The sequence below is a fragment of the Strigops habroptila genome, chromosome 4 (assembly GCF_004027225.2).
Source record: "Strigops habroptila isolate Jane chromosome 4, bStrHab1.2.pri, whole genome shotgun sequence".
Lineage (NCBI taxonomy): Eukaryota > Metazoa > Chordata > Aves > Psittaciformes > Psittacidae > Strigops > Strigops habroptila.
In genome coordinates this window covers 48,611,548-48,625,382 of record NC_046358.1, presented here as the reverse complement: position 1 = coordinate 48,625,382, position 13,835 = coordinate 48,611,548, and the positions used below count along the sequence as shown (strand labels likewise).

The 13,835-nt window shown below is 49.3% G+C and overlaps 1 protein-coding gene across 2 annotated transcripts in view; it reads left to right on the top strand.

Moving 5' to 3' along the window:
• The first annotated feature begins 326 nt into the window (after nt 1-326).
• Nucleotides 327-13,835, top strand: part of HRAS (HRas proto-oncogene, GTPase) — a 43,003-nt gene continuing 29,494 nt past the window's right edge. The window contains exon 1 of one of the 2 annotated variants that reach the window (XM_030485172.1): nt 327-781. The gene's annotated coding sequence lies outside the window, so the exon portion shown is untranslated. The remainder of the gene's footprint in view (nt 782-13,835) is intronic. The other variant, XM_030485173.1, reaches the window with a different exon arrangement.

Genomic DNA, 13,835 nt, shown 5'->3' with positions numbered 1-13,835 from the left:
GGAGTGGGCGAGCAGCGGCCGCCAGGCCTTCCCCTCACCCCGGGCGCGGGGAGCTCCTGAAGAGGGGCCGTGGCGAGGCGGGAAGCAGAGACACGGCCCCAACGGGGGACAACGAGACCCCCGCGGCTCCCAGGGGAAGGGGCGCGGAGGAGATCACACACCCGGGCGAGGCGGCGGCCCAACGCCCTCCCCCCTCGCAGCCGCCCGCCGCCGCCGCCCCAGGGACCGCCCCGCGGCCAGGCCGCGGCGGGCGGGCGGTGGCGCCTGATTGACAGCGGCGCGGCCCACCCGGAGGGCGGTGGCGGCGGGGGCCGCCTATCAGGGGCGGCGGGCGACCGTTGAGCGGCGGGTGGGCGGGGCGTGTGTCCTGGGCGTGTGCCGCGGCCGCCGGCGGGGCGCGCTCCCGCTCCGCTGCGCTGCGCTCCCCCCGCACGCACATTGTCCGGGCGCGGCGGCGGCACAGCGCCCCGGCGCCCGGTGCCAATGCGGGGCGGGCGCGGCACACCGGGGGAGCCTCCGCCACCGCGGTGGAAACTTCACCTCGCCGCCGGGCCGACGCGCGGCTGAAGCCCCCGGCGGGGCCGGGCCGGGCGAGGAGGAGCGGATCGGATCGGCGGGAGGAGGGCGGAGGGGGGGGGAGGTGAGCCCGGCTGGGGAGCGCCTCGTCTTGTTTGATTTTCCTCCGTTGGAAGAAAAAAATAAACAATATTATTGCCCTGCTTTAAACTTCCGCGCCCCACTCTCCAGGACGCGCATCCCGCCTGGCGGGGTGGACGAGCCGGTGAGTGACCGCCGGGGACGGGGCTGGAGCTGGGGGAAGGGGGTGGGACGCGCCGTCGGAAGGGCAGCACCCACCCGCTTGGCCGGGACGGGCCGGCAGCGCTGCCGCCACCTGTTACCGGGGCGGCTGCACCCCCTGGGAAGCCTGACCCCCCGCTGTGCCGGGGGTGCCCCCCGCCGTGCCCCGGGGAGGCGGCGGCGCGGCCCGCGGGTGTTTGGGGGCGGTGGCGCAGACCCACCTGCTCGCCCGGCCGCGCCATGACTCTGCTGCCTGGGCGCTGCCCGCGCCGACCCCAGCCCCGGGCAGGCCGCCGAGGTGGGGGGAGTGAGATGCCGCCCAGGCACAGCCTCTGCATCTCTTTTGCCCTGCATCCTCTCTGCCCTCCATCCCCTGCCTTCCTCCTCCTTCACCCCCTTTGCACTCCTCCTGCCCTCTCCCCGACCCCAAAGCTCAGCCCTCTTTCCTTCTCCCCCTTACTTTCCTGCTCCCCCACATCCCTAAGCTGCATCTCTCTGCCCCATCTCCCTCCTCTTCCTTGCACCCCCACTTTACAGCCCCCTGCAGCTGCCTTCCTTCCTTCCCTTGCATCCCTCATGCCACCCCTGTGATGCTCCCAAAGGAAAGCACTGGACCCCTCTTCCCCCCCACTTTTGCCAAAGCAAGTGCCTGCCAGGCACTGGCTCCCCCATGTCAGAGCAACACTCCCCAGGAGAGACCAGCTTCAAGTCAGTGCCAGGCATCAGCAGGCCAGGGGTGAGGTATGGAGGGGGCATGCAGGTGGCAGAAGCACAGGTACATGCATCTGCAAGCCGGTGGGCAAGGTCCCCCCGTTCCTGTGTGTGTGCATCTCTGCGGAGCTGGTGACACCTCCCTTCCTCCCAGGGATGCTCGCCACCTGGGCTCTGTGGTGTGCAGAGGCTGCTTGCTGTCCAAGGGTGTCACAGAGGCCAGGGATGCAACACTTTCACCCCAGGTCGGGGCAGGTGTATCTGGTGGCTCGCTTGGCCCATATGGGTCCTGGTTGGGGATGCATTTTAATTGCCTTGAGCAGTGGAGCATGCCTGGAGACAAAAGAGCCGATGAGAAATTGGAGAGGACTGGCGAACTCTGGAGTGGCTGGAGAAATGCTTAGGACAGCTGGAAGCAAGATGGTACAGCAGGAATGGTTTGACCCAAGTCAATCCTTGACACAAGTCAAGCGTTGACTATTTCAATGACCTTAGTCATGTCTGTTTAGCCTGTGCCATGCAAAGTTGCTCCTGGGTAGGTCTTTGAGATGCAGAAGTGGTACAAGCTCCTGGTGAGGCTTCATTGCGACATACCCCTGTCTGGTTGGCATGGGTAGGTTGTGTGGGTTGGAGCAGGAACTGGTTTTGAATGGAGAGAAGCACATGGGACTTTGTGTGGGTTCAATTAAAGAGTTGGTAGAGAGTTGTATGGTGGATATTGGTTTCTCCTGGTCAGGATTGTGTTTATGTGTTTATCCTCGCAGAGCTCCAAAGTATTTTGATTTGCAGCTGGTGATTTGCGTGATCTTCCCAAGTTTGTAACACAGCCATGACTTTGAATCCATGTGTGTTTAGTCCTTTCCTTCTTGTCAAACGTTTTCCTTGTGTGATTAATAATGTGCCAACTGCTTCATTTCAGCACCGGGGAGGCCGATACTGATTGATTTCCCTGTTCAGTCTCCTCAGTGGGTCTGGAGGCTGATGGGTGTTATCACTTCAGAAGTCTGCTTTCGGGTGGCTGCTGTCAGCATGTCTTCTCTTTTTTTGTCTCAGTGAACCTCTTATTTCTTTTAATTAAACAGAGATGAAGTATGCATGCTAATACCCTCTATGTTTACATAAAAATGATCTTGTAATTAGCAATAATTATCTCAATTTGGGATATCACTGTAATATTTAAACAGGACTTACGACCTGAGGGACACTTTTCTGGCCCCAAGGTGTTACCCTTGCTGTGGTTCTCTCCAGTGGTGAGTTTGGTTCTTGGCTGCCATCAGTTGTGAAGGTAGAGCAGCAGAGGGAGTAACCTCAGGTTTCTCTGACATTGGCCTAGAAAGCAATGGCCAGAGTTTCCTCATCAAGTCTGGTGCTGCTTCACGGGGCTTCCTGGCAGACCTGCTACCAGGTGTGTGGAGATGGTCAGCCTTGGTGGCTTTGACTCTGTGGTCTGAGGACTCAAGAGGGCTCCTTTGTTGCGCCAGAGAGGGGAAAAAAACCAGGCTGAAGATACGTTGATTGATCTTTCCCCCTCCTAGTTCTCTAAGGGAGGTGTGGAAAAGGCTGCTGGTACTTTCGAAAGCTTTTTTCTGTGATGGTAGAGGTGCTGAGGCATCCTTGTTGTCCTGGGTTCAGCTATAGCAGTCATTTTTCTCCTTCTTAGTAGCTGGTGCAGTGCTGTGTTTTTGACTTTCAGCCTGGGAACAACACTGATAACACTGATGTTTTTAGTTGTTGCTAAGTAATGTTTACTCCAACCAAGGACTTTCTCAGTCTCATGCTCTGCTGGGGAGGAGGGGAAGCTGGGAGGAAGCTTCCATGTGGACACTTGTCCACATGGCCATCTTTCACCTAACTTCCCTTTAAGATGAGCAAAGCTCAGCTCAAAAAACAAGCATTTGTTTACAGGCTGGAGACGGCACCTACTGCCTCCCCTCCTGCTGCTGGTGCACCCCGAATTTACCTTCCTGCTAGGCTGCCCTTGGAGCTCCCCAGGTTTTCTTGGGGGGGGGGGGGGGGGGAAGAAAAGCTTTATGGAGTGAAAAAGTTGAATATGGGGGAAATACTCAACAAACTAAAACCCAAGACAAAAAGTACTGCCTGTAGAGAGGGGTTCCTTGTGGGAGGGTGATGAAGGTAAGTGGTAGAAACATCTCGTTTCTTGTCTTTCGAGATGTGTTATGATGTTGTACTTCTTGTTGGTGTAGGCAAAGCAAAATGATTGTGCTTCAGCACTCTTTATCTAATTGTAATTTATTATCAGCTTACTATTTCAACATTTTTGAAGTGTAAACTTAAAACCAGAGCTTATTAAGCAGCAGATAAAAATGTTGAATGTATTTGAATTTACCTGTATTAATCTAATAATATATTTATGAAATTATATTTGATCAGCTCTATAGCTGGTTGAAGACCACAAAAGACTATTAATCAAATAAATTATTTTGACAAATACGGGTAAGATTAAACAAGTGGTCTTTTTGCCAACTGCTGTTCAACTGCACTGCTGTAACACGTTCCTCTTTCTCTTACCTTTCCCTTCCAGCTTTCATTTTATTTTTTCATGGTTTATCTTTTCCTGATTGTCCTCAGTATCTATTTAATTTCATTTTTCCTTTGCTTGTATTATTCTTTTTCTTTTGTGTCATGGTTTTCCTTTCATTCTTTTTCTGCCTCTTTCTTCAACCTATTTTCTGTGCTTTTTGAGTCTAAATAACAAATTTTCCTCTCTTTCTCCATCTTCCTGGTGGAGACTTTTATTGAACACCTCACAGCCAGCTCAACTAAACGTGGTATGTGTTTAAACCCATAAAAACTTAAAACTAAACCCAAACTGCACGTGAGTATGAAGATGTTTGCTCGGTGATAATGCTTCTCTGACTCTCCTTGGGTTTTCTGGCTGTTGCAGGAAGGGTGTTACTGCAATTCTGGAGTTTTTTCCCAGCTCTTGTTTTTGCTTGTACTCTCCATATGTCTTTTTTTTTTAAAGTGAATTTGAGTGTATCCTAAGAAAATGACTAGGATCAAATGGCAGCCCTTGTATTGTTCATTGGTTGTGTATCTGTGTGCAACCTGCTTCCATCTGCTGCCTGACCAAGCCCAGCCTCCCTCGTGGGCAGTTCTGCTTTCCTCCTGGCATCATCATCCTTCCTTCCTTCCCTCTGAGGTTACATCCAGGAGGTATCTATCATTCAGTAGGGCAAAACACATGAGTGCTCTGAAGGTTTTCTGACTTACCTGTTACTTCCAGAGTTTGTGTGAATGTCAGGTTGATGAGGGTAAGTAGCAAGAGGTGAATGGGTTATCGTGCATGACTGAGCAGTCACAATACTCAGATCTAGTATTCAAAGATTAAAGTCTCAAAAATGAGAGTGCTGTTATGGAGAAGACATGGTCTTTGTTTTTTATCCCTGAATGAAATCAGGGGAGGGTATTCTCAAAAACAATGAAAGGAGTAGAAAACTTTGTATTTTAGGGGAGGAAATTGCTATGCCTTGGCAATAAAGCTGAGGCAGTCCAGCGGAGTGTGATGGGAGTGCTCAGAGCACATGATTTGCCTCCACTGATGGTTGCAGTGATGTTGCTGCAGTGAATGAGCTAAGCTGTGTATGTCATAGCTGTCTGCTTTAAGTACTGAGAATTACGTGATGATGCCCTCTCATACCCCTAAGGAAAGGTCTCTGCTGTACTGAAGTTAACAGTTACAGTGCTCCTCTGTCTTGTGGAATGTTTTGGATAACACTTGGGTGCACTGACACAGTGAGCAATCCAGGCGGCAGGTTGTTGTGAAGCGAAATTGATTGGGGAGGATGGGGCCAAGAGGAATATTCTTTTGCAGTTAATTATTTACTGCAGGGAGAGAAGGAAGCTGATGATGTTTGGTTTATAATTACAGATATCCAGAGGAAAATGCTTCAAGATGATCTGGTTTATTGTGTGTGTTGCCACCTATTTCTTGGTCTGTCTAAAACATGATACCGGCATTGTTTTGTGACCTGTTTGGTAAAAGCAAAACTTCGTTATCAACTTCTCACTGCTGGAATATGGTTTTACAGGTTGCTGTGTCTCATGCAAAATGGCCTGAATGCCTACAGAGGGAATAGTCTTTCTGTGCTGTCTTAATGTGCAACCTGCCAGTAGCGCCTGTCTGACAGCAGCGTGAGTTCTTAGAACAGCTCACCTCTGTGCTGAAAGGTGACTTTGTGGTTAAAGTGCAGGAGCATGAACCCAGGAGTCCTGAGCCCATCTCTGGTCTTGGCTGAGCTGGTTGCCTTATCTCACTGGGCTCTCCTCTTCTCCTGACACTGACCCAGCAGATATCCAGCCTATCTGCTAAAAAGGGTAGCACGTCCTGGGTGAGGGGCACTCTGATAATGCAGAAGCAGCGGCAGCCAAGGTACTTCCATAATGCAATGCTGTGGGCCCAGTTATACGTGGATTTCTTCTTTTGCATAACTAAACCCATTACAGATCAGACTGCTCATATGTAAGTTAAGTTCAAGAGCTGGCGGAGCTGAGTTTAGATGCGCATGTGTGGGAGCAGTAACTTGAGGAATACAAAAAAAGAGACTTTGCTGCAATGTCTCTGGGAAGATGCCTGTACATCTTCTGCTTGTTTAGCATCCTTTACAGAACAGCAGACGTGAGGGAGAAGCTGTGGCCTGTGAAATGAAGAGAATGTCATCCTCTCAGTGGGAGAAGGAGAAGAGGGAGATCTAAAAAGCCAGGAAGTGGGAGCAAAATGAGAGATGCTGGTGTGCGCAGTGGAGTCTGCTCTGGGCTGCCCTGTCCTCACTAGGTAAGATTCTGCAGGAAGAGAAGTGAGCAGGAGATCAGTGGAAAAAAGCATTGTGGAGGCTGCTGTTGTGCAAAGTGGAGCATTGGCTATCCTGCCAGTCTAAGCTGAATTGGAGCATGGCCGGCTGGCAGTGGGAGTGCACAGGATCTGAAAAAAGCAGACTGGCGAAAAATCTCCAAAGGAGAGTCTGGCTGGCAAGTGCTTGTGCCCCAGGCAAGTTGGGATCTTGTTTAGAGGCTTGCTGAGAAGTGAGCTCTGTTCATCAAGCCGTTTGTTGGGGTAACAGGCTGCTGTCATGTAGGCTTGCTCCAGTATCGCTGTTGAGTCTGCTCTGGCACTCCATGCTGTCTTCAGCAGTTCTGTGGCTTGCATCCAGCTCTGTTCAGCCTGCTCCAAACCATGTGTTTAAAATAAACTTGAATGTATGAAATCGAGTCTGCAAATGATGCATTTTGTACCTTGTCCTACCCCAGCTAGCCACTGCAGCAGCCAGAATGGTTCTCCTAGTGTGGCACTAGCTCCTGTATTTCTGTAGTGATCATACCATCCATGCTCCTTCCCTGCAACTGGCTTTGCTGATGAGATGTTGGGGAGCTTAGTGTCATGTGAGGGACTAGAATTCATCTTCTAGGGACAGGAGACGGCTGGGCTTAAGAAACCAGGCTTTGGTTGGTATGATAAATAGATAAAACACAAAGATAAGTGTGATAAGTAAATAAAACATCACTTGGAGGTAAATATGGGACAGATGCTGGGTTGTATGCATGCTGATCCTTTACCTTTTCCATTGTCTTCCCTTGGATCTGTCTGTTGATGCAGTGGCTGATTTTGGGTCCAGCTATGTTAAGCTCCTGCTGTGGACAGTACGACTGTCTCCTCTGTAGCTGCAGACCCAGCAAATGTTGGTGAAAGGAGGAGGTACATTCTGCCTGTGTGCGTGTGTGTGCACGCATGCCCCTTTGCCTCCGTGGCTCATATGCGGAGGCTGAATATATAACCTTATAGTGTAACCTTGGTCATGCAAGGTTTCTCCCGGTCTTGTTTCCCCTGGCCTTTTCCTGATTTGCATGATATTGTACAAGGCCAGCCAGCTTTTTCTGGAGGGCTTGTCCCACTTTCCACACAAGCAGCCTTGGGCAAGTGGTCTGCTCCCTGACCTGCTTCGACATGCATGTGCTGCCTTCTTGCTCTGCTGATGTGGGAGGGAGTATGAGGGTAAGTGCTGGGGGGCGAGGCTGGGGAGGACATTGCTGTGCTGGTTGGTAGTGTGACCTCCCATCTGGCAGTCAGTGTAGCTGCTGATGGATGAGGAAATACATTTAAATCCCTGCTCTGCTTCCTGCCTCATCATTCTGCTGGGGGACACAGTGGCTGTGACTTGTACTCAAGTCAGATCTGCTCTCTCTACTCCTACGAGTACAGATATATGTCCTCCATCCTGCTGTACTCATTTGCAGCTGACAACTCTGTGGCTATTCTGGTGGCCCTCATGAATTTTGAAGCATCAAGGGTCAAAACACACACACAGGAAAGAAATGACCACCTTGACTATGGTGAAGGTGGGAAGCAGAGGCACAAGAGAGTCAGACCTGGATCTGGTGAAGTGCTTTGGCTCCTGCTTTTCCACAGAAGCAAGGAGGCTGTGTGCTGGGTGGCTCATAGTCACAGGGGCATGTGTGGGGTTTCACCAGATCTGTGGCAGAGCGGGGAGGTGGATGGATGGGGGTGGAAATCTCATGGCTGATCCCTGTGCAAGATGCATTCGGTACAGTTGTTACAATTGTACCACAGTTCCTTGTGCAGAAGGCATGAAAGCCACAGTATTCACTCAGAAAGCCACCACAGAGGCAACATCAGGTCATATTTCTGAGAGTGGCTGGCAAACACAGACATGTCATCCAGTGCTAGATCAGTTCTTTGTTCCGATCCCTGCAGTGCGTAAAGAAGTCAGGCTCCTAATGAGAGATGTTTTCAAGTGTGAAAAGCGTCGTCTTCTGAAAATACCGTCCCTTTTTGTATCTCAGTTGGTCATTCAGAGACTGAAGTCATTCCACAAACTGGCAATGTTGACCAAGACTCGAGGAAGGCAAGAAGACAGAGCTGTAGACTGTGCAGGGAGGTAGGGCTGTGTAGAGTGCAGCCTGGATTTGATGTGCAGATGGTGATCTGCATGGGCCTGTTGAGCAGACACAGTGATAGAAACAGTCACAGTCAGTTGACATTGGACTGGGAGGCCCACCAGCTGGCTGCCTTGTAAATGTTGCCGTTTCCCTGTTGACCATACTGACTTGTGATAGGTGGCTGAGGATGGAGGGTGCTTTGGAGCACACAAGTTTTTTAAACCACTGTCAGTGGTTATTTAGAGCTGCACTCTAAATTTGTTTGTGGGCATGCTTAACTTTGGCCTCCAAGAGATTGGTTTGCTAGCATCCCCACCACAAACCACAGGATCTCCGGGCTGATCCTAGGTGGAGTGTAGATGTAAGCCCACTTCAGTCCTCCTGCCATGGAGCTATAGACTGTATCAGCAGTCCTTCAGTGTGATTCTAACAAGGTAATGTCTCAGTGGGGTGAGAGCAGTTCTGTCCCTGTTTAGTAGCAGGCACAAGGAAAATACAGATAGAAGGAAAATAGTCTTATTTAGCTGATTGCAGCAGCTTCTGTCATGGTTTTCTTCTTGAGATCATTTCCTATCTGCCAGGGCAGGCAAGAATTTGGGCAGTTGTCCTGCAAGGGGGAAAGCTAGGACTTTCAGACCCTGAATAACATTTGTTTAATAATTAGTCATCTGATCCCCATAACTACTGCACCTGATTATCAGCTGCCAGACAAGATGTCCTCTGCTCCACATTCCTTCCACAATGAACACATTAATCTGTACAAGTAAGAGAGAATACTTCCTCCATATCAGCGTACACCTTTGATGTTCCTCTTCTTCTGCGGGGTGTGTCTCAAGTAGCCACCCTCTTCCAACTTATGAAGTGTTCAGACCTGGCTGATCCTCATTTCTGCTAGGAAGTGAAAAACTGCACTCCAAGTGCCAAGTTCTGTCTGTGGCAGGTGAGTTAATCCATGAGTTTCTTCTTGCTTCTTCCCATAATTTTGCTGCTAGATATTATCACTCTTACCACTCGTGGGTAACGTGTCCTTGCCCCAGGTATCTGTCTATAGCCAGGGCAGGGAAAGGAGAGGTGTTATTATGACCTCTTGTTTTACAGCTGGGGAACTGAGGAATGGAAATCCATGCTAACAGAAGGAGCCCGGAGAAGAGTTGAGAACAGAAATTGCTGTCCTAATCTGATGCTTTGATGGCAAGATCAGTTTTCCCCTTTTGGTAACTGATAAGTGTCAGAAGATTCAGCACCCAACTATTGATGTGTTGTTAATCTGATTTTCTGATGACTGAAATGCTTTCTCATCACAGTGAACTCTGAGAAGGTGGGATTTTGTTTCCTTTTGTAATTTCAAGCAGGGTTGTCTTGTCTACTGCTTTAACATTTTGGGTATCCAGTTTTAAAAGTGATGTGGGCTGGAATAGCAGTCCTTTCCTGGTAAGCCGTCTAGACTGTAAGTGGGGCTTGTATCTGTAGAAATGGATATATGTCCCATGGTAAAACTGAGTACTTTGGCTTGTTGTGGGTTGGAAAAACAGTAAGAAAATTTGGGCAATTGAAAAGAGATGATGTACCCCTCTGGATGGAGTTTGATTTAAATACCAGAGGGCTTTAGCATCTTAATTTGTGTTGGTGGCAGGTGATTGCAAAACGAGCCATCCATCTCCCTTTTGGTCACCTGAACCTTGGCACTTTTGGGGGAAAGATCAAAAACCCAAATTGCAGTTAATTGACCAGGTTTTTAATGATAAAAAAACTTCCGGAGGGTGCGGGGGGGGGGGGGGGGGGGGAGGGAGAGAAAAAAGGTAGTTTTCTGTAAGAAGCAAAAAAAACCCCAATCCTTTTTCTCAAAGCAGTTTCCGAGGCACCTAATCTAATCTTTCCAAAACAATTCTCTGGCAGCCAGGGCTCACATATTTTAAAAAAACAGTGTAGAGAGGAATGTATTGTGACAGCTTAATCTGTTGCTGAAATACAGTCACCTCTGGGGTAATTCAGAGCAGTCATGGAGTGGATGATAAACCTGTTTGAGATGGGAGGTTGCTCAGATGAAACTGTCAATGGAGGATGCCCATGCAGAGGTATAATTCCTGGAATTTAGCTTCATCATCTTCTTCCTTTGTCTCTAATGCAGCTGTAGCCAATTCACATCTTCTGATCAGGGCAGTTGTTGTGTCCTTCCTATGGCAGCAAGGGAGGTTTTGGTGGTGATTCTCCCAGGCAGGTTGTAGGGAAGACCCTCTGGTAGTGGCCAGCTTAAGAGATGAAATGGATGCAGGAGAAAAGGTAAAGAATTACAGCACGTAAGGTACAGGTCCATGTACATTCTAGTCCCTGGCTGGGAACTTCTAAAGGCCCAGAGCAGCTAGCTGGGTATTGTAGTCACCAATCCATGGGTGACAGCAAACTGAGCTGTGTAAAGCTGGCCTGCAATTTCTACCATTTTTAAAGAGGAAAACAAGGCAATTGCAGGATGCTTTTGAGAAGGCAAAGGAAAGCCTGTGTGAGTTTGAGAGGAAGATGTATGGTTTGAAAAGAAAGAGGTATGGAGTTGCTTCTGTAGCCCTATTTAGGGTCCTCAAGAAGAGCATTGCCTGAAGTGTGCTCCTCATGAAGAAGTGGGAAGCTGAGTGCCTAGTAGAGGGCTGGGCTTTTTCAGAGCATGCTGCTAAGTATGTGGGTTTTGGCAAGCCCTGCAATTGCACTGCAACAGACTTATGAGGTCTTGTTCAAATCCTTCTTAAGTTGGTTGAACTGTGTTGACTGCAGTGACCATGGGCTGGGAGAGACAGTACAGCATCTCTCAGGTCAGTTCAGGTTTTCATCTCCTTATTTCAAAGTCTGCATCTAGAATGAGTTTATTCAATTCATAGTTTAGAGCAATCTCAGAATAAATCCCAGGGGAGGAAAGAAAGGAAAAACAACAACAACCAACCCACCCCAAACAAACAAGCCACCACCAACAAAACGGATCAGAATAACCAAACAGCTTGTGCTGTGGAACTGGGATGTGACTGGCAGCTGATGCATGGAGGTGGACAACCATCAGTCACATTTTCTCAGCATGGCTTGCTCTGCGGGGGCAATGGGAGCAAGTATCTGTTGGGATTAGGATGCAAAGAGATAACATTTAAAATCTGAGGCAGAAGCCTGGAAACTCAGTGACAACTGTATTGTGGGGTGGAAGAAAAAACCTTGCCACCAGTAAGTCACCCTTTCAGGAGCTAATCTGAACTTCTTGTTTTCTTTTGAACCCTTCAGTTCAGTCCTACTCTGGGCAAATGTTCAGTTCCACTGTGGGCAAATGTCATGCAGTCTCTTCCATTCTTGCTTCTCTTCCCCCTCTCTCCCCCCCCACCCCTTGATTTGAGGGCCCTTCGTAACAACTTATTCCTCATTCATCCTGTTGTCAGGGAAGTTACCCTGCTTGCAATCCCTGTCTGAGCTTAATTTCTTATTTTCTGTAGCACAAGGTCTTCACAAATCTTAGAATAGCTCCTCAATCTCTCCCCTGGCCTAGCAGCATGACAGCTCCATTTAATGTGTGCCATCTGCTTTGGCTTCTTGCCCCTAGACTCATTATTTTGCATTTGTCTGCATCAAGCTTCAGTGTTGCCTGCCCCAAAGGATTGTATATCAGAAGTCATGAAAAAGAGAAGAATCCTCAAGGTTGGTCTGTAAATCTGTAAGTCTCTCAGTAGAATAAATGTGCACTGAGGGTGCTCTATCCTTTCCTCTGTTGTGTCCTTGCCTAGACCTGCTGCTTGTGTGCATGCCTACCTGCCTGTCCTGGGGCATCTCTTGGTGGGCATGAAGTGAGCTTTGCAGGCTCTCCGGGCAATGCTGTTCTCACAGCACAAAGTGTTTGGTGTCTGAGACATCTCCCTTTTTATTACTGCTGACACAGAGGCAAGTCGAGACCTGCAGCTCTGCCTTCTCTTCAGTCAGCCCCCAAAATAACCTGGATCCATTTGGAATATTGTTACAGGGAAAATACTGCGAAGTTTTCATGGTGGTAGATGCTTAAGAGCATGGGCCTCTCATCTACCACTTGAAGCGAGCCTTATCTTTGGGCCTGGGGGACTGGAAGTGCTTTCGTGTTGGGTGCAGTGTGAGAGTCTCTCTCTGAAAAGCTTATGAGCTAAGGGCAAGATGGGGAACATTGGGGTGCAATTCACTTGTCAGATGCTGACATCTAATATCCCAGATGCTTACCCTCAGTCCCCCTGTAAAGGCAGCAGAGGAAACAAGTGCTTCCATCCTAATGCAGATAGATACCAGAAACGGGTCAGGCAGATTGTGCCTGTCTCTTCTCATTGATGATAAAGAGGCTGTGCCTCTTCCTTTAGTCAATAAGCTACCCTTCATTTTGGTTCCTTTCTGTCCAAGACCCAGAGGGGCATCATCCAGACAGCAACTGGAAGACAGAGTTAAACACCTCTCAGAAGTGCTCCTAGCAGAGGTGTTAGGCTAAAGCTCCAGCTCTGGGGCGTTTTAACCAAGTGAAAGGAGCGGGGCTCCTGACCTTGTGCATGTGCCTGAACAGCAGTCCTATTGTATTGCGCTGGGGAAAGACATGAGATCTCTAAACTCTGCGCTGAGACAAGGGCATGAGGACTTCACATTGTGGATTAACGGATAATACCAGGAGGAGCCCTGCGGTGCCTCTACAAGGGCTGCACATCTGGGTGTTCCAGGCTTGATGGGTAAACCCCTTTCTACTAGGGGAAAAAGAGCTTTTTCCTCACAACTGAAGTGCTATTAAATGCTGTAATGGGGTTTTGGGGGTGATAGAACTGGTTTCTGTAGTTTTGTATCCCACTTCAGCTGAACCTTTGTGGTTGCTCTGAAGAACTTGGCATGGTCTGCAGGGAGCAGGTTGGAGGAGACCCAGAGCTGTTCTTGAAAGAACTGGGAAAACAAAGCTGAGCCGACTGGAAGGAATAAAGCCTGGTAGCCCGGGGAGGATTTTCTTGCCTGGCTGAGTTTCCCCTTTGATTGGGAGCACTTGTTCCATCATGCCTTTTGCTGGGGAAGAATTAGCCCGATGGCAGAAATGTGATGCCCGGGCGTTTTGGGAGTGAAAAACCTGTCCGCAGCAAGAGCTTGCAGAGCTTGAACTCAGCATTTGGGTCCCTGTGCTGGCAGCTGGTTGCAAGCCTACTTGGCAGGGGAGGGTGCTGTGCCAGGCTCTTTACCCTTTGCTCATGCCTGTGTAGTCAGCATTAAATCCTAGAACCCCAGAGAAAACCAAGATTTAGTTTTGTGCCCCACTTTCTGTTTGTTACCGAAACTCATGCTGTAATTCCCATCAGTTCAGGCACCCATAAAATGGTGGTTAGCTCAGGAGAGGCTCTGGAAGTCTACTATGTACACTACAGTCAGTTCAAACTTTGCAATAGCAGGGAGTTTATTAG